We start from the raw sequence: 18,774 nt of genomic DNA, 5'->3' as shown, positions 1-18,774 counted from the left end.
TCCCTGGCAGTGATTTGCTTCAGCACGGCCCCTCAAAGCGAGTAGAATAGAGAGAGCCAGTGTGGTGTAGTGGTTAAGAGCTGTAGACTCGTAATCTGGGGAACTGGGTTCGCGTCTCTGCTCCTCCACATGCAGCTTCTGGATGACCTTGGTCTACTCACACTTCTTTTAAGTCTCTCAGCCTCACTCACCTCACAGAGTGTTTGTTGTGGGGGAGGAAGGGAAAGGAGAATGTTAGCCGCTTTGAGACTCATTAAGGTAGCGATAAAGTGGGATATCAAATCCAAACTCCTCCTCCTCCTCCTCCTCCTCCTCCTCCTCCTCTTCCTCCTCTTCTTCTTCTCATATTTATATTTATATTCATGCAGAGTTCCTTTGCAGTGCTATTGTATTGCACAACAGTGTTTGTATAAGGTACGTTTACATTGCAATGTAGCCGAAGCAAAATTCCAAGTATGTTGGTACTTGGCCAATAAATTATTCTATTCTATTCTGTTCTGTTCTGTTCTGTTCTATTCTATTCTATTCTTCAGAGTTGGATTAACTATTAGCAATGTAATTGCCAGACACTTGCCAGTGACTACTGATTTCATTTGTTGAACTGACATGCTTAAATGGTGATTTGAGACACAACTTTCTTGCTAGCAAAAAAGTCGGTCAAATCAAGAAAACCACATATATTTTCACTAGGCAACAGCAGTAGATATAACTTAAAAAGTAGTCTTTAGAACAAAATACGGATATCAAAAGTCTCTCCCCCTACCCCCGCATGCACATGGTGGATTTTCTTTGCTGATTATTGGTAACAAAGAAGTTGGAGTGGAATGCTATTGCTAGAGCTATTTCTTGGAAGATGGGATGTGCAAATATTATGAGGGTGCATGTTTATCTTAAGTCATCATTGTTATGTGAAATTTGTTCATCACAGGACTACAAATAGATCAAAGTGATCTCTATTTTCCAACTGCATTTCTGATAATTGCTAAAACTCCTAGCTTTTCAAACTACTGTAATGAAATACTGTAGTCATTTTGCAGAGTTTGCAGGTAGATCTCCTTTTCTCCATTTGGGATTAACGTGCGATATCCACTTCGTGCTCTTAGTTCTGTTGCACCAGCAGAGATCTCCACTTAGAGAAGGGGAAGTGAGACCATGTTTGCCAATTTCTCTTGTCCCTGGCAGCCCCTAACACTCCCTGAAAATCCATTTTAGAGAATTGGGGGGCTCTCCAGAACAGATTTTTGTAGGTTTTGTAGGAGGGGAATTGGCAAAAATTGCCTTCCCTCCTCTTCCATTAGTAAATATCTCCCACTGGATCAAAACCTCATGTTCTTGTGCAATGGCACCAGTTTGATATCACCTAATGTACATTATGAATGAAAGTCACTCAGCAAACCAAGCTATGCTTTTGATTGTAAGGCATAAATAATAAGTGTTCTTTAATATGTTGCTAATTTCAAAGAAATTCAAAGAATATCACTGTGTAACATCTACAGTATGTTTCACAAGTTAGGCGGTCCTTGTCATCTCTTCTCAGATGAATAGTCTTGATTTCTCTCAGATGTGCTCTTCAAAGAAAGGATAGTGCCGCGATAGCTACCATGGGACTGTTGGCAGAATGTAGTGAAACTGACATGATAGACTGACAGTTGTGTCATTCATGATATGGTGGACAATTTGTATACAACCCAGTGTTTTTCAGTATTACTGCTTAAATTTTGATGATGATGATAAAGATGATGATGATGATGATGATGATTAAATGGTCTATACATTTTGTTAAATAGATAAATGGATAAATTTGATGCCTGGAGGTGCTTCCTAAGAGGCTAGGAGACCTTCTTTCTGCCAAGGATGCTGGACAGAGAATCAGTGAAGTTCAAAGATTAACATAGTCACTGGTTGCTGACCTCTAATCATATGCTTGAAGACAGGGGTTGGTCAATGGCAAATTGCACTATCTAACTTACTCTGAATTAAGATGAGGAATCCTGTAGCTGGGAATATGTGTGTGTGTTTGTGTGAGCTCTTCGCATCCTATTAAGCATTCAGCTCTCATTCCTGTTTTAATAGCTCTTTTATACAAATGGCTGTTGAAGCTAAACAGCACGGTTGCCTTCTTATTGATTGCCATTTCTTAAGCTATTTAGAATTTTCCCTCTTGCATTTCTGGAGACTGCAGAGAGCTAGGAAATGTGGCACTGCAGGGGGACAGATGACAAAGTGGGTCACAAATGTGGTCTCTGGCTCTAGCTCTCTCTCAATACTTTTTTTTAATCTTTATAAAATCTGAGGAATAAAGAAAATGCTTCATAAAAATCATTTAAAGCATAACACTACAGGAAAAAAGATGACTTATAATGGAAATCCTAGGGCTAACTCATCCTTCATCTGTTATGTCAACTGTGGATGGAAAAATGTATTCATTTTAAATGGTTTTATACATGGCTTAAATGGTTTTAATACATAAATTTAGTGGTTATGAGGCAACAAATATGGAGTTGTCCATATTGGACCTGTTGCATCAAGCACCTGCTTATGTCATGAGCCATTTGTGCATTGTCTTTAAATCCTGACTAATTATTTGCAAACTGATGTGCAAAAAAATGATACATTTGATATATATTGAATATATAATTTCTGCAGAATAATTGCATATATGCATATATGCATATTTTTAACTTGGCATTGTTGTATGCATCTTTTTATGTGCTGGTTACTTTTGGAAACATTGCATATACTCATATAATATACTTAGGTATATAGCAATATAATAATGCACAGAATATGTGAGCATTTTAAGAATTTTAAGTTGATGTTTCGTGGAACTGGTGGAAAAAAACCTCTCGCTTCTTGTCTAAATCAAGGAGCAAAATGGGAATTAGAAAAAAAGAAATCCATGCAGATAAGCTTGGCCTTGAGATTTTAAGAGAATTCCATCCCAATTGTCAGCACAACTACTTTGGCATCTAGTACAGAGAAGGAAAGGCACAGTTGGATTAACAAGAAGAAATATCCTAGCTCAGATTCCTTGGCATAGAGCACAGTGGTGTATTGAAGGGAGAGGATAGCTCAGGGATTTTTTTTTCCAGAGCAGTATCAATGAAATAATCTTCCAGAGCACCAGGTTTACTGAATGAGTCTCTTCCTGTGGCAAATGAATGAGATGGTGATAAATATTTCAGATTTGTTTGTGACAGTGGAAGTCAGAAAATGATCACACAGAGGGCGGACAGGGTTTTATTTTATGGGAATCCTACTTTCCACAAGCATGTAAATGGTAACACTTCGTTGAAAGATCATTTGCATGTTTCATTAAAAGTTAAAGATTGCATTTTAGCTGCCCGAAGATCTTCTGTAAAAGCTCAGTGAGTGTTGCTATCTGTTTACGAGTCACTGGAAACAAGTTCGACAGAGCTTACTCCAAGAAACTATGCATGGGATTGTAGCTAAACTGATGCTAATAAATAGACTTAATAATAATAATAATAATAATAATAATAATAATAATAATAATAATTTATTACTACCCTGCCCATCTGGCTGGGTTTCCCCAGCCACTCTGGGCAGCTTCCAACAAAAGATTAAAAATACATTAAAACATCAGTCAGTAAAAATTTCCCTAAACAGGGGTGCCTTCAGATGTCTTCTAAAAGTCAGATAGTTGTTTATTTCCTTGACATCTGATGGGAGGGTGTTCCACACGGCAGGTGCCACTACCGAGAAGGCCCTCTGCCTGGTTCCCTGTAACTTCGCTTCTCACAGTGAGGGAACTGCCAGAAGGCCCTCGGCACTGGACCTTAGTGTCTGGGTTGAACGATGGGGGTGGAGAAGCTCCTTCAGGTATACTGGGCCGAGGCTGTTTAGGACTTTAAAGCAGCGATGTAGCAAGCCACCGCGACACCCGGGATGGCAAATTGCCATGCACCGGGGGGGGCGGCATCACTACGTAACGACGCAGGCACACAACGTAGAGGGGGATCACAACCCCCCGTGACTTCAAAATGGAGCCTAAACGGAGCGTCCAAGCTCCAGGTAGATAGACCACTGGTGCGGCATGCCCGCCACACCAGCAGGCTATCTGCCTGGAGCCTGGATGCTCCATTTAGGCTCCGTTTTGAAGTCACGGGGGGTGCGATCCCCTCTACGTTGTACACATGTGCAGTATCCTGCTCCACATGCGTGCTATGTAGAGGGGTATCGCGCCCCCCACGATTTCTAAATGAAGCCTAAACAGAGCGTCCAGGCTCCAGGTAGATAGCCCACTGGCGCAGTGTGCCGCTCCGCACCGAGTGGGCTTTTTACCAGGAAGCTGAAGGGGCTTGCCTTGGGAGTCGCTGGGTGGGTGCCGACTGTCACCCCCCCCCGAGTGGAACCCGGGGCGGCCCGCCCCCTATGCCCCTAGCTCCGCCCCTGCTTTAAAGGTCAAAGGTCAGCACAAACTTTGAATTGTGCTTGGAAACGTTCTGGGAGCCTATGTAGGTCTTTCAGATATATATAGATATAGATATAGATATAGATATAGATATAGATATAGATATAGATATAGATATAGATATAGATATAGATATAGATGATATAGATATAGATGATATAGATATAGATATAGATACACACACACACACGTCTGTGGTCTACATTTTTAGACTCTAATTGGGGGTGTGGCAACGGAGGCTGCCATGATAAGCCTCTTCACTTCACAATATACCACTGCAATTCCTAACATTCATCCCTTGAGATGCCAGTTCAAGGCCCACGGTTATACTTCAAGTGATAAAAGATGAGTGGTTAACTTTTCATTCTAAGCTACCTTCATGACTGAATTCATCTGTGGTGGTGGTCACCATACCTCCGTGGTGAAGTAAGTGCTTGGCACGAAGAAACGGCAAAGTCTGGCACTCACCTAAAAGGAACTTAGATTGCAGATAGGAAATATCTGTGCAGACCTGCTGCCAGAGTAGGTCATCTTTGGTCATCTTTCTGCTGTCTAGTGCAGTCCTCCTTTGGTTTTGAATTGCTGCTCTTTCTTCTGAAATAGCCATAGCTACAGTGCTGGAAATCTTTTGTCCCTAATATGCCTGGAGAAGAAACATTTTCCCCTGCTGCTCATCTCAATCCATGTTCTTATGAAAATTGCTCCGAGGGGCGAAAAACAAAACCCCAGGACGCTCATATTGAAATAAAATACATTCAGTTACACTGAAGATCTTTTTCTTTCTTTCCTGGAATTGTAGTCCGTGATTGCAGAGGGACTACTGCAAGTTTATACTGTTGGAAGCAGTCGTATCACATCACATAAATTTTCACTTTGACACACCGAAGACAGTCTAACATTATGTGATTTGATTAGTTGCAGACAAGGTTAATTGATAATCTGCTTCTTAAATGAGAAATGTCAGTATTGCAGTGCATCTTATCCAAAAGCACATCCAGGCGGCTATTGTTGAGCACTCTTTTTATCGCCACCTATTGTGAGCTCCTCCCAAACCCGTAATGTCCATAGACTGTAATTTATATGTAAATTGAACTCGTCGGGAAGACCATGCTGATGTGAATCTGAGCACAGACAAAAGCCCTAAACACCGAGGAAAATGTCAAAAAGAGGAGTGAGGAGGCTGGCAGAAGATTGAGAAGTTGATCAGTATGTATGCTGATAAATACAAGAGATTAATAATAACCGAAGTTTGGGGAAATGGAAAGGAGAGGAGAGAGGTGACTAGGCAAGTAAGGGACTAAAGTAGGAAGCAATATTCATTTTTGTAAAATCATCAATGACAGGGCTATACCTAGGCACATAGCCAATGCATGGGCTCTTTTAGGGGGGGGGGGTCTCCCTTTCTTAACGCTACTGATGCAATACTCTATGGAGACTTACTCTCGATAAATTAGGGTTCCATGTGTGTTGGAGGTTCTAGGGTTGAGGGCAAATGGGCCTCTCTGTTCACCACTCCATTCTCATGCATCCAGTACTGGGGGAGCCTTTTGGTAATTTGGGGGTGGCAGACAGCTAGCAGCCACCACGCCTCCCACCAGAATGCCCTGTGTGTAGCAGAATTCCAATGCATTCGGGGTGGGGAGCAAGGGAGCCAGCAAGCAGCTGGCCACAAATAGGAGCTATGTTGCTATAAAAGTACAGAAGAAAAGACAGTTGACTGTGCTGCAGTCCATGACAAACTGCTCCGCAGACCTGCTCGATTGCTAACACGCTCAGAAACAACAAACTGAGAGCAGCATAGGATGGAAGCATTCCCATTTTCTTCTGTGCCGCTTAGAAGGTACATGACATGCAGTTATTGAACGAAGATTTTCCTATCACTGCATGCGCAGACTGGGGAGAGAAGCTTGGCCAATTCAATTTCTGAGTTCCCTGCAGCTGTTAAAAGGAACAGCACCTTCAGCCCTGATCAAACCATTTTTCACAAGTGTCTGAGCTTAAGGGAATCAGGGGGTATTTAAAATGTGGCTTACTATTATTATTTTCTTCCACCACTACCTTCCTTTCGATAACAAAATGTTCAAAATCATGTAAGATAATCGTTTAGCATGGTAATATATCTGGAAGGGGGAAAGTCAACTGATGTAAGGTGCTGTCAGAGGGACCAAAGGATGTATTATGATTAGAAATACAGCCAGAGACTTAAAGACTTTAATGATAAAGAGATTTGGGTGCTCTGGCTAAATTCCATTATTGCAATGCTTCTAAAGAGAGTTCGCACAATTCCAGCGCCCTCCCTCTCCCCCAGATGGGTCTCTTTCCCCCTTCTTCAGCAGAGTAATTGGGACTTTGCAGATAGTCTTGAGATTGCGGGGGAGGGCAGAGAGGAACAAATAAACGTAGACTGCTGGCTGAAGTAATTCAAAACAGAAGCTTAATGAAATGTGAGGTGATGCATCAGATAAAAGTTGATAATAATTATGGCATATTAGAGGAAAGACCACAGTGCCCTTTCTTCCTTCCCTTTTGAAATTCATTCCTATTTCTTATCAAGAAGAAGAAGAAGAAGAAGAAGAAGAAGAAGAAGAAGAAGAAGAAGAAGAAGAAGAAGAAGAAGAAGAGGGGGAGGAGGAGGAGGAGGAGGAGGAGGAGGAGGAGGAGGAAGTTATGAACACAAAGTCACCTTGCAATAACAAGGTGGAAAGGAAATCATAAACATAGCTGGAATGTGAGGGTGAAACAGAAATCCATCTGTATGTATCAGGAACATTCAGTGGTAGTGGGGAAAGGCAACTTTTACTGCTCAGAGCATTGCTCCTCTGACCTCACACAATGTGTGCTGACCACTACAGACTATTGTTCGGAAACAAACTACAAAGGGATGGGCATGAAAGCCAGCTGATTTTTGTTGTTGTTTAGTTGTGTCCGACTCTTTGTGACCCCATGGACCAGAGCACACCAGGCACTCCTGTCTTCCCCTGCCTCCCACAGTTTGATCAAACTCATGTTGGTAGCTTCAAGAACACTGTCCAACCATCTCGTCCTCTGTCGTCCCCTTCTCCTAGTGCCCTCCATCTTTCCCAACATCAGGGTCTTTTCCAGGGAGTCTTCTCTTCTCATGAGGTGGCCAAAGTATTGGAGTCTCAGCTTCACGACCTGTCCTTCCAGTGAGCACTCAGAGCTGATTTCCTTCAGAATGGATAGGTTTGATCTTCTTGCAGTCCATGGGACTCGCAAGAGTCTCCTCCAGCACCAGCTGACTGAATGCGGACCTAATACAATTTTGAAGTGGAAATTCATAATAACCCAACCACCACCACCATCACACGCACACACACACACACACACACATTTTAATGACACTGGAATTGGAGGCCAGACACAGGAAGCGTAATAGCACCACTATAATATACTTCTGCCCAAAACAAGCACTTCATGGCACTTCACAATGTGTCATAACAGGAAGCTTTGAGCTTTAGCCTCAGTAAGAGATGTCCCTGTGATTTCTCAAATACACAAACAGGTGACACTCCTTTCAACCCAGTTACAGGAGTGTGGATGTTAAGCAGGCAGCAACTATAATTGCTTCTTCCTTTGTCCCACGGTTAAATTGTGACACACTCTGAAGAGTCTGCAGGAGGAGCTGGAGGAGGTGTGGGGACGGTGGCTTTGAATGGGAAGGGGCAGAAGAGGAACAATGCTGGAAAATGAATAGATTGTAAAAGAATGAACAAAGAGAAGAGAAATTGAAAAAGCAAAGACTGGAGGAGGAGCTAGAAAGGAGCTGATAGGTAATGGAGAGCAGGATAAAGTAGTAAGAAGTGGGGAAAGGAGCTTCTTCTTCTTCTTCTTCTTCTTCTTCTTCTTCTTCTTCTTCTTCTTCTTCTTCGATCACTCATAGCCAAGTAAGATTGTCTTCCATGAACGTGATCTTAACGGTGTGTTCGTAAGTGACCATTGGAGGCCAATTCTGGTCCACACGTCCAGTGCTCTTTTTCTTAAAGAAAATGTTTAGGGGTACTCTCATTTTCCTACTCTTATTGAAATACTGCCCCCCCCCAATGAAGCCAAACTTAGATTCACAAAATGTTTAGGGGTGTGCGTACCCTTGCATCCCCCCAGGAAAAAAGCACTGCACACGCCCTTCCACAGTGGGGACATAGGTTTCCAGGCGGGAGTTGATCATGGTGAGGGTTTGCCAAACGTTCCCTCTTCTTAGCATATTTCTCCCTTTCATCCTGAGTTCGAGCGTCTTCAAAGCCCATGACACCTTTAGTAAAGGCTGTTCTCCAACTGGAGCGCTCGCAGGCCAGTGTTTCCCAGTTGTCAGTGTTTAAACTACATCTTTTTTTAATTTGCCTTGAGATAGTCTTTAAATCTCTTTGTTGACCACCAGCATTACACTTTCCATCTTAAAAGTTTGGAATGGAGTAGTTTCTTTGGAAGACGATGGCAGGACCTGAGACAATGCTTCGGACACCTTTTATTATTATTTTATTCCATCCCTTTCTAATCCAGCGTTCAACAGTTAAGACCCATGGGCAGTTTACAGCAATTGCATTAAAACAATGAATCACAGTATCCCGTGTTGAAAACCATAATAACTGCAACAGACGGATGACATGAGTTGTGCTGGCATTGCAAAAAGCTGGGTGAAGGGGTACATATTTAAGCAGGTGCAAAAGCCAGATAGTGATGGCATGGTGCACACTTCCAAGGGGAGGGAACTCCACAAGCAAAGTTCTGCAACATAGAATTCCCTATCTCATATCATTGCACAGCTCTACCCATTGGCAGGACAATGCCACCTGAAGTTCATTTCATCCAGCTGTCATCTTGTTTTTATTGCTTTTGCTGTTTAAACTCTTTCTAATTGATCTTACTGTTAATTGCTTTAATACTATATGTGAGTCGCACTGTGTATTGAAATACAGGATGCAACTTTCAATTAAATCGGTCAACTGAAAATTCAAGATAGGTGTCTTGGAATATGCACATGGCAATGACCTTCCTTTCTCTTGTTAGATAAATGCTCCAATTTCATAAGATGCCCATATAAAAGAGGTTGTATTCTGCAGGAGCTTCTCAAGCTACCTGTCAGAGGGTCGTCGTGGCTACTCTAGAGTAACTCCGCTTGAGTCCAATTTGTCTTTAAAGACTTTTATTGTGCAAGATATTTATAGTGCAGAGACAGCTTAAAACATGACCGCTCATTCCGAATCAGAATCCAGCAATGGCGTACGTCTGTTCTTACGCCAGCAAAGTAGTCGGGGCACCCCAAAACGCCTCCCCTTGACCTGCGTCGCAGTGCTCTCCTTAACTCTTGTGCCGGAAGGAGTGATGCCCGCTCAGTCTCCTCCCTCAGCTGTCGATGACAGGGCTCTCCAGCATCCCTGAGCCCTTGCCTGCATCTCTTTGCCTCTGAGGTTTCCCATTGTTCCTCACGCTGATTTCTCTCTCCCTCCGAGTCTTTCCCCTCCCCTCTGGCTGCTTCAGACCCACTGCTGTTCTCTGTGCTTGGCGAGGTGGACGTCAGGATGATGGGGGCTGGCTCCCTGTAGGGAGTCACCCTTACACTACCTAACAATTCTTCTGGATTATTTCCCCCCAGAAATAGGGTTTACATTATCATCTCTAAGGCATAAGGGGACCGAGTCTTTCGGCTTGATGGGGCAAGTTTTACTAGACATGTTTGCGTTCTTGTTTGTTCCAGTTAAGTGAATACTTGAGCTGATTTTTTTCTGATAAAAAATTCATATGTGTGATTCTCCTTAGGGAATTCTTCAGAAGTAGAAACAAAAAGAAATCTTTATATAGTCTCCCATCTATGATTGAAAATTCTGAAGCTGACACATTCCCTTCTGATATACTTTTGAAATAGATTATCCATTAAATAATATTTAGCAGTACTAAATGGCATCTTAAAATATTGCTGAATAGACTTCATTAGTCTGGAAGCATTTCAACACTGGTCTGTAATTTTCTTCCCAATGTAACAAACAGCTAAACTGGTAAAGTACATGTTTTGGGTGGGTAGCCATGACCACTGAGGCAGGTCATTGTGGCGATGTGTGATATTATACTACAGTTTCAACAGCTGAAGAGGCTGTGATCATGTAACAATGGTTCTGCATCAAATGCAGCACTGTGGTGCTGTGGTAAACTGTTAATATAGTGAACGGAAAATGGGTACAAGGTAGGCAATAAAATGCACAACTTATCTATGAGCCATTCTCAAGTTAGGATGTTCTGACTAGCTGGTTCGGTGCTTCCAGCATGAAAATTATAGGGTATTATATGGTATAGAGTAATAACTTTCAGACAAACAAGAAAGAACTATCTGAATTAATATGGAAAACATGGATACCTCTTCCAAGGATCATGAGACCCTCTTAAACGTGGTGGGCTATAGTGCAGGAAGCTGAAATGGAAGACAGGGTACTGAAAATTGGATGGAAGCACCTTCTGTGAGCATTCACTATTTTATTTTTCCCCTAAATGCCTTCCTTAGGTTTCTTTATATGCGCCTTTTCATGCATAGGTGTATAAAAAAAGAGCTTGAATAAATATATTCATGCTGTGTGAGAGATACAGGCAGAATTTTTCTTCCATTCATTTTATTCACTTTATTCTTCTTTAATTTTTTTCCAGGCTGCATAGACTCCTAGAGTACCTATCAGAAGTTATATAGAGAGAAAATTAAGTGTTAGCTGGCCTCCAGGCTGTTCACAAAAACAAGCTTTTAAACTGGCTGGTACCTTGAGTTAATTCTGTCCTTTTTAGCATTGCAGATCAGTTGAATATTTATGGTGGCATGTGTTCCATATTTTGAGACATTTTCTTTTAAATAGCAGGGATTCAACTATCTGATCTGAAAATAGAACATAGGGAAAGGTGAAAGGGAAATGATCAGGTAAGATAAATTGCTTTTAGGTTAATATTAATTTCCCCATTTCTCATTTATTCAAGACTTCTTGTCCTGAAAATATTTTTAGAAGATATATATATATATGAAATATTATCTCTGTAAATATCACAACACAAGAATAACTGCTCCTAATTTTCCTTGTTCTTTCTGTGCAGCGGGGAGAGGTTTTTTAATTTCATACACCATTTACAACTTGCTCTGGCAACAGCACAGTTCCTTTATCAGAGGGGGAAAGTGCTGATTAATGTTTCATCTGGCAACATTTTTTACTTTGGAAGAAGATGACCATGAGTGAATCCAGGGGGAATCAAGGGTCCATACATCTCAGGGATTTCAGCGTAGTTAAGGGCCTTATGTTCACAAAATGTACCCCTGTTTCCCCTCATATAAAAAAAACCCACTGATTCTATGACCAAGGCTGCTGTTGTGCCTAAAAGCGACATGAGCACCGCAACCCCATAGTCGCCTTTGACTCATAGCTGCCAAGTTTTCCCCTTTCTCGCGAGGAAGCCTATTCAGCATAATAGAAAATCCCTTAAAATAAGGGATAACTTGGCAGCTATGCTTTGACTGGACTTAACCATCCAGGGGTCCTTTACCTTTAAAAAAACACATTTTTTTTGTACCTTCTAATGCTTAAAAAGCATTAGGACAACTAGTTTATTTCCAAGAGAGCAGGCACACACAAGTTCAACAGTGGACCCTTACCCCTTCCTGGGTCGGCGCCTGTTGCTGCCTCTCACACTCAGCCGCCATCCCCAGGCATTGAGAACATGGCCAGGCACATGGCCAGGCAGCCATTAGAGGAATTCCCCCTGGCTGCCTGGGCAGCTGGCTCAAGTTTCTGCAGCATCCCAAATTGGCCAATCAGTAGCATCTCCGAGGGGCATAGCTGCCAAGTTATCCCTTTTTAAAAGGGATTTTCCCTCATGCTGAATAGGCTTCCTCGCGAGAAAAGGGAAAACTTGGCAGCTATGACCCATTCCCTGGAGATGCCTCCGATTGCAGGTGGGGCATTTCCCTTGTCAAGCAAAGCCCTTCCCCACCTCCACTTTCTACACCTTGTGGCAAGGAATTCCACACGCGGGGCGGGAGCATGCCTCACCGGCTGAGAGGCCATTGGCCGCACATGTGCCCTCACAAGTAGCAAGGCATGAAACCTGGAAGCACGGTCCTGCCTCAGCAAAACTGCTCAAACTTCTTTAGCAGGCATCTGTGGTGATGACATTTTAGAAACTAAGGCGTCTCATTGCCAGATAATACAGTGCCTGGCTGAAAGGGGCGGGGGGGGGGGGGGGAAACCTTGATGAAATTGTAACATAAGTGAGGCAGCAGCCTGCAGAGAACCCACAATAAAGTCATCAAGTGGTATTTCAGAGAACAATGTATAAATGAAACATGAATTGCTTCATATACTACAAATCCCAGTTCCTTTGTCCTCTGTGTTCCGAGCTGTATGTGGTTCTTGTTTCACAAACAGTGTTGGCAGCAATAAATCACCATTTCATGCTGGGAGTGGTCTCCTGGGAATGCAATACACAACTTGAAGTCCTATGGTCACGCAGCTGGAAGTTCCACTGGATTCAGTAAAGCTTACTTATGAGTAAACACGCTTCTGGTCCATAGCTGCCAAGTTTTCCCTTTTCTCACGAGGAAGCCTATTCAGCATGAGGGAAAATCCCTGTAAAAAAGGGATAACTTGGCAGCTATGTTCTGCTCTTGCTTTCAGATCAGACCTAGGGATGCCAAATGTTCTTCTCTGCAGGCTACAGAAATGCCATTGTGCATTTAAAGGGGAGTTATTGGTCTGTTAGTGTGTGTGTGTGTGTGTGTGTGTGTGTGTGTGCGTTTATTATGTGTTTTGCATTCTCATTTCGTATTTTTATGTTGCGAACCACCATGTGAGGGCAGGATGTTTTAGGAAGCATTAGGATATTTTGGGAAGCATTAATAAATAATAATAATAATTTGTCGTTGTTGTTTTAGCCTGCAAATACTGTTGAAGAGAAATGATGCCCTTTTTAGTTTTGTGAATAAATCCCAATGCAGGTAAGCAAGCAGTGAGTAGGCAGCCAGCGTACAACAGGTAGCACACACCTGACTGATGAAGCAAGTAACAGACGTGTTGACATTAGCTTGACCAGCAGCGGCGTCAACCACCTGGTGATGTGTTTGTTCTATTTCTGGAAAACCGCAGAGCATATGGCCAGCTAAAAACCCTTTTCATGTCACTTTGGTGTTAGTTCTGTCTGGGCAAACTCAGTCTGCTTTGCGATTAGTAGAATGTATATTTCTCCCCACGATGAAATACCTCCAGGTGTGTTGGGCTAAGAAAAATAATAATCCTTTGATGTATGAGGAACTGTGGCTCTGGCACAGGCTCCTGCCAAAACGGTTATTCTTTCATTCGGTTGTCCACCAGCCAAGATGTCCTCAGAGGGTGTCTTTAGGGCTGCTGTCGTTATCAGAGACAGAAAACTTTGCTTTGTGCAGCGTGTAAGTGGAGCATCTTGCTTTTTTAACAGATGAATTGGCAAAATATTTCAGATTATCCATCTGTTCCTCTGATTCAAGCTGTTGTCTTTCCCAATCTGCTATAAAATGCAGACTACACACTCTTCGGTATAGAAACATCACCTTTGCCTTGGCACCGTTGACAACCAATTCTCTTCTCAAAGCATACAAGCAGCATCAAGACCCACGGAAATAAGCAGGGCATTATGCTGCTGGTTTCTTTTTATTTTGGGAGTAAGGGGTAGGGGTGTTTGCCACAGTCTCTAAAGACTGCAGACTGGCATAGCTACGTTACTCAAAATAACTACATTCTCTACCTATCCCCTAGAACCTGGTTCCTTATTTTACTTCTGCATCCAGCATGGAAAATACTATTGTGTGAGATTCAAAGTGAGAGTGCGAAAATGGAGGACCTTTCACCCTTTGGGCCATTTTCCAAATTTAAATCTTCTTCCCAAAATGCCATTTTAGCCATTGCACATCATTTTAATTTAATAATAATAATAATAATAATAATAATAATAATAATAATAGCACCCAGCAAAGACAGTTTAAAGAAATGAAAACAGTAAAGATAGACCACAATAGTTACAGTACTATTCTATTATTATTTTTTAAGGCTGTGTTTCTACCACTACAAAAAAGTACAATCCTGGTGCCTTAAGAAGCCAGCTAAGCACCACTGGGAACATTAGGGATAAGGGCCTTTTTTAAAAAAGCTGATGCCCTTAAGGACGACATGCCTTCTACATGCTATGCCATGTCAGTGGTGAATGGGGCCAGAGTCAAAAGTGGGTGGCTGCATTCTGGCCCAACCATGACAGATGTTTCATGTAAAGAAAATGAAGGCACGTTTTTTTCACATGTGGTGGAATTGTAAAATACAGTGGTACCTCCAGGTACGGACGGGATCCCTTCCGGAGCTCGAGACGGACCCTGAGGTTTTTGCAACTTGAGGTGCCTGTTCTGCGCATGCACACGGCACTTGTAGAGTGCTTCTGCGCATGTGGCGAAACCCGGAAAAATACTTCCAGGTTTGCCATGTGCATATCTCGAAGGATATGTAACCAGATGTGAATGTAAGTAGAGGTACCACTGTAATTAAAAATTATTGGGAAATGATTTATAATGAAATGGGGGGTGGGGAGTTTAAGATAACTTTTGTTAAAAGACCAGACGCGGTTTTTACTAGGCATTTCAAGTCAATATTTGCCAAAGGGAAAGAACAAACTGTTTATGTATGCTACAACTTGAGGTTAGGATATTGCTAGCCCAAAGACGGAAAACCAATGAAATACCAACTAAAGAACAATGGCAAGAGAAATTGAAGGAATACGCTGAAATGGCAAAGTTAACTGAAGAACTTGGAAAGAAAGACAATAGAGATTTTTAAAAAAGACTGGGAACTATTTATGTTGTACCTACAGAAACAATGTAAAGAAATGGACTCACTAGTAGGATTTGACTAAACACTTACAATTAACAAAATGAATATAGAAATTATTAAGATGATGTTAAAACAACAAAACTATGATAATACACAACTTAAGGACTTTAAAATTAAGATATATATATGAAAAAACAAGCAGGAGAAGTTAATATGTTAAAAAACCAGAAGAAGTTGAGGGAAGTCGTCATGGGGGGGGGGATATTTGGGAATTATATTTTTTGTTATCTGATGTGATGTTATTATGATAAAAATGTAAAACTTAATAAAAATTATTTAAACAAAACATTTCTATACACATGCCCATCTTCAAGCACGCAAGCAAGAAGCATTAATCACATCTCAAGAACACATATCAGCCAGCAAATACATTTGAGGAGGGTGTGGCGTGGAGTCAGTGAGGGCTGTGGTCTAAAGAGATTCCCAGTAGCTGGATAGAAAGACCTGGAAGCAAATTTTTCCCCTGGACCAGAGATTCCCCTTCCCTTTGTCACCCTACAAAAATGCTGCCTGTTAGGCTAGTGTTGTTCCATACCACCCCCACCTCTGAGCGGTGAGAGATTCCAGGGGTTCCAGTCGCTTACCTGGGGTTCAGTTTCCTTGGACTGAGGGACAACGGAGACTGTGGTGTCTTTATAATATATGGTTTATTTACACACATGTACGACCTGAGCCAAAGACGGATGGGGTTACAGCACTAACACCACAGAAGGTCTTGCTTCTCCCATAGTTGCTGCCTTGGCTTCAAGCAGAAATCAAGCATGGATTGCAGGCTGACAATAAGACACAATTAAATAGTTGGCCTTATCATGTATGAAGTGCTTTCTGAACAATATTCACTATTTAAAACAAAAACCAGAAACTCAATAAAAGCAGCAGAAGTGATTTGTTTTAATGCGTTTGTTTGTGTGTTTGTTTGTTTGTTTTATATAATGAAACAAGTTCTGTTTTTCTGTTTTAGTTTTTGGTCAATAATGATAAAAGCAAGAATAACTAGTGCAGTGGTACCTTGGTCTTGTTGTTGTTGTTGTTTAGTCATTTAGTCGTGTCCGACTCTTCGTGACCCCATGGACCATAGCACACCAGGCACTCCTGTCTTCCACTGCCTCCCGCAGTTTGGTCAAACTCATGTTGGTAGCTTCGAGAACACTGTCCAACCATCTCGTCCTCTGTCGTCCCCTTCTCCTAGTGCCCTCAATCTTTCCCAACATCAGGGTCTTTTCCAGGGAGTCTTCTCTTCTCATGAGGTGGCCAAAGTATTGGAGCCTCAGCTTCACGATCTGTCCTTCCAGTGAGCACTCTGGGCTGATTTCCTTCAGAATGGATAGGTTTGATCTTCTTGCAGTCCATGGGACTCTCAAGAGTCTCCTCCAGCACCATAATTCAAAAGCATCTATTCTTCGGCGATCAGCCTTCTTTATGGTCCAGCTCTCACTTCCATACATCACGACTGGGAAAACCATAGCTTTAACTATACGGACCTTTGTCGGCAAGGTAATGTCTCTGCTTTTTAAGATGCTGTCTAGGTTTGTCATTGCTTTTCTCCCAAGAAGCAGGTGTCTTTTAACCTTGGTCTAAGAACAGCTTAGTTTATGAACAACTTGGATTAAGAACACTGCAAACCCAGAAGTAGGTGTTTTGGTTTGTGAACTTTGCCTTGGAATAAGAACATGTTCCGCTTCCTGTTGAGTGTGTTCCATTTGTAAATTGAGTCCCCCGCTGCTATGGGAAAGCACGCCTTGGTTTAAGAACGGACTTCCGGAACGGATAAGATTGATAAACCAAGGTATCACTGTACTTTTGAGGTATGTGAACACATGGTTGTAATTCTCTGTTAGTTAATTGGAGCATTTGATCATAATTGTAATGGCACACATGTTTAGTGAATTGAATGGTGAGGAAGGAATGGTGGGTTGTTGCGATTTGTGTTGCAGTAGTTATATTGCTAACTACTGTTATGCTGTATTACTGCATCAATCTAAATGTAAAAAAATAGGAGATGAGTAGAGATCTCCCTCTACTCTAACACAATGCAAGAGCTTTGGAATTTTAAAAAAATCTTTAAATTCTTATTATATATTTCAGAGACATATATAAACAGGTTATATATAAACATGTCACAGATGAGCTATATTCATAAGAAATTCTTAGTTGGAATTGTTTAAGAATATTTGCTTATATCCTCTTTTTTATATAGGGGAGGAAGGAAGGAAGGAAGGAAGGAAGGAAGGAAGGAAGGAAGGAAGGAAGGAAGGAAGGAAGGAAGGAAGGAAGGAAGGAGAAGCTGAATTCTAAAAGCCTCTGCAGTCTCCTTTGTTAGCGGCTGGCTAGTTGTGAGCAGCCAATCAGAACTTCAGGATAGCAACAACTGACATTGATTAATGGACCCCTTGCAGATCCACTTAATGATTAACCCTATCAGAAAAAAAAGGATTGTGGTTTGGGAAATCACAGTCCCTGCTGCTCTTTCTTAGAATCTTTTTTTTAAAAAAACTAGAGTTCATCCTTTATTTCTGTTGGTGCTTCTACTGTAAGACAATATAACATTTATAATTTCCCTACTACAGTGGTAACTTGGTTACCAAACTTAATCCTTTCCGGAAGTCCGTTCCCAAACCAAAGCATTCCAAAACCAAGGCGTGCTTTCCCATAGAAAGCAATGCAAAATCAAGACTTTTAAAAACAACAACTAAAACACCAGTTTAACATGAATTTCACTATCTAGTGAGACCACAGATCCATACATAAAATGAAAGCAATAATCAATGTACTGTATTATAAAATAAATAAGACAGTATTGTAGATGACAAAAATTAAAATTACATTCCCCCCCTCCTTACCTGCACTGATGATAGTCATTGTTTGGTTGATGGGGGGGGCAGGGGCTTTTACCAATTTTCACAGTCACACAATCAGTAGCTGAACTGGGTTCCACACAGTCACAAAAACAAATTAACCGAAAAAACCTCAAAAACAAAAATGCAAAATAAATAGCAAAAACAAAAGCCCAAACTTAATCTGTTCTGGAAGTCCATTTAACTTCCAAAATATTCAAAAACCAAGGCACAGCTTCTGATTGGTGCAGGTGCCCCGGAAACAATAGACTTCCAAAAAACGTTTGAAAACTGGAACACTTAGTTCCAGGTTTTCGGCCTTTGAGAACCAAGACACTTGAGTACCAAGGTGTTTGAAAACTAAGGTACCACTGTACACCTCTCCATATATATAGATACTTTCTTCTTCAACAGACCTTCTCCTAGAGCAGAAGGATAAAAGGAGGTAACAATTATGGCAGAAGGTGCCAGTAGTGTTGCGACACCAAAGTGCTTCAGATTGTGAACCTCATGTTAAAGATATGTTTAACATGCATAAAATGTAATGTTTATATGCATTGAAGTTATAATTGTTTGAATTTGCAAGTGGAGGTTTTTATTAGGCATGGGAGATTTC

This window comes from Zootoca vivipara, chromosome 16, assembly GCF_963506605.1.
Source record: "Zootoca vivipara chromosome 16, rZooViv1.1, whole genome shotgun sequence".
Lineage (NCBI taxonomy): Eukaryota > Metazoa > Chordata > Lepidosauria > Squamata > Lacertidae > Zootoca > Zootoca vivipara.
Note: the sequence above shows the minus strand (reverse complement) of the source record.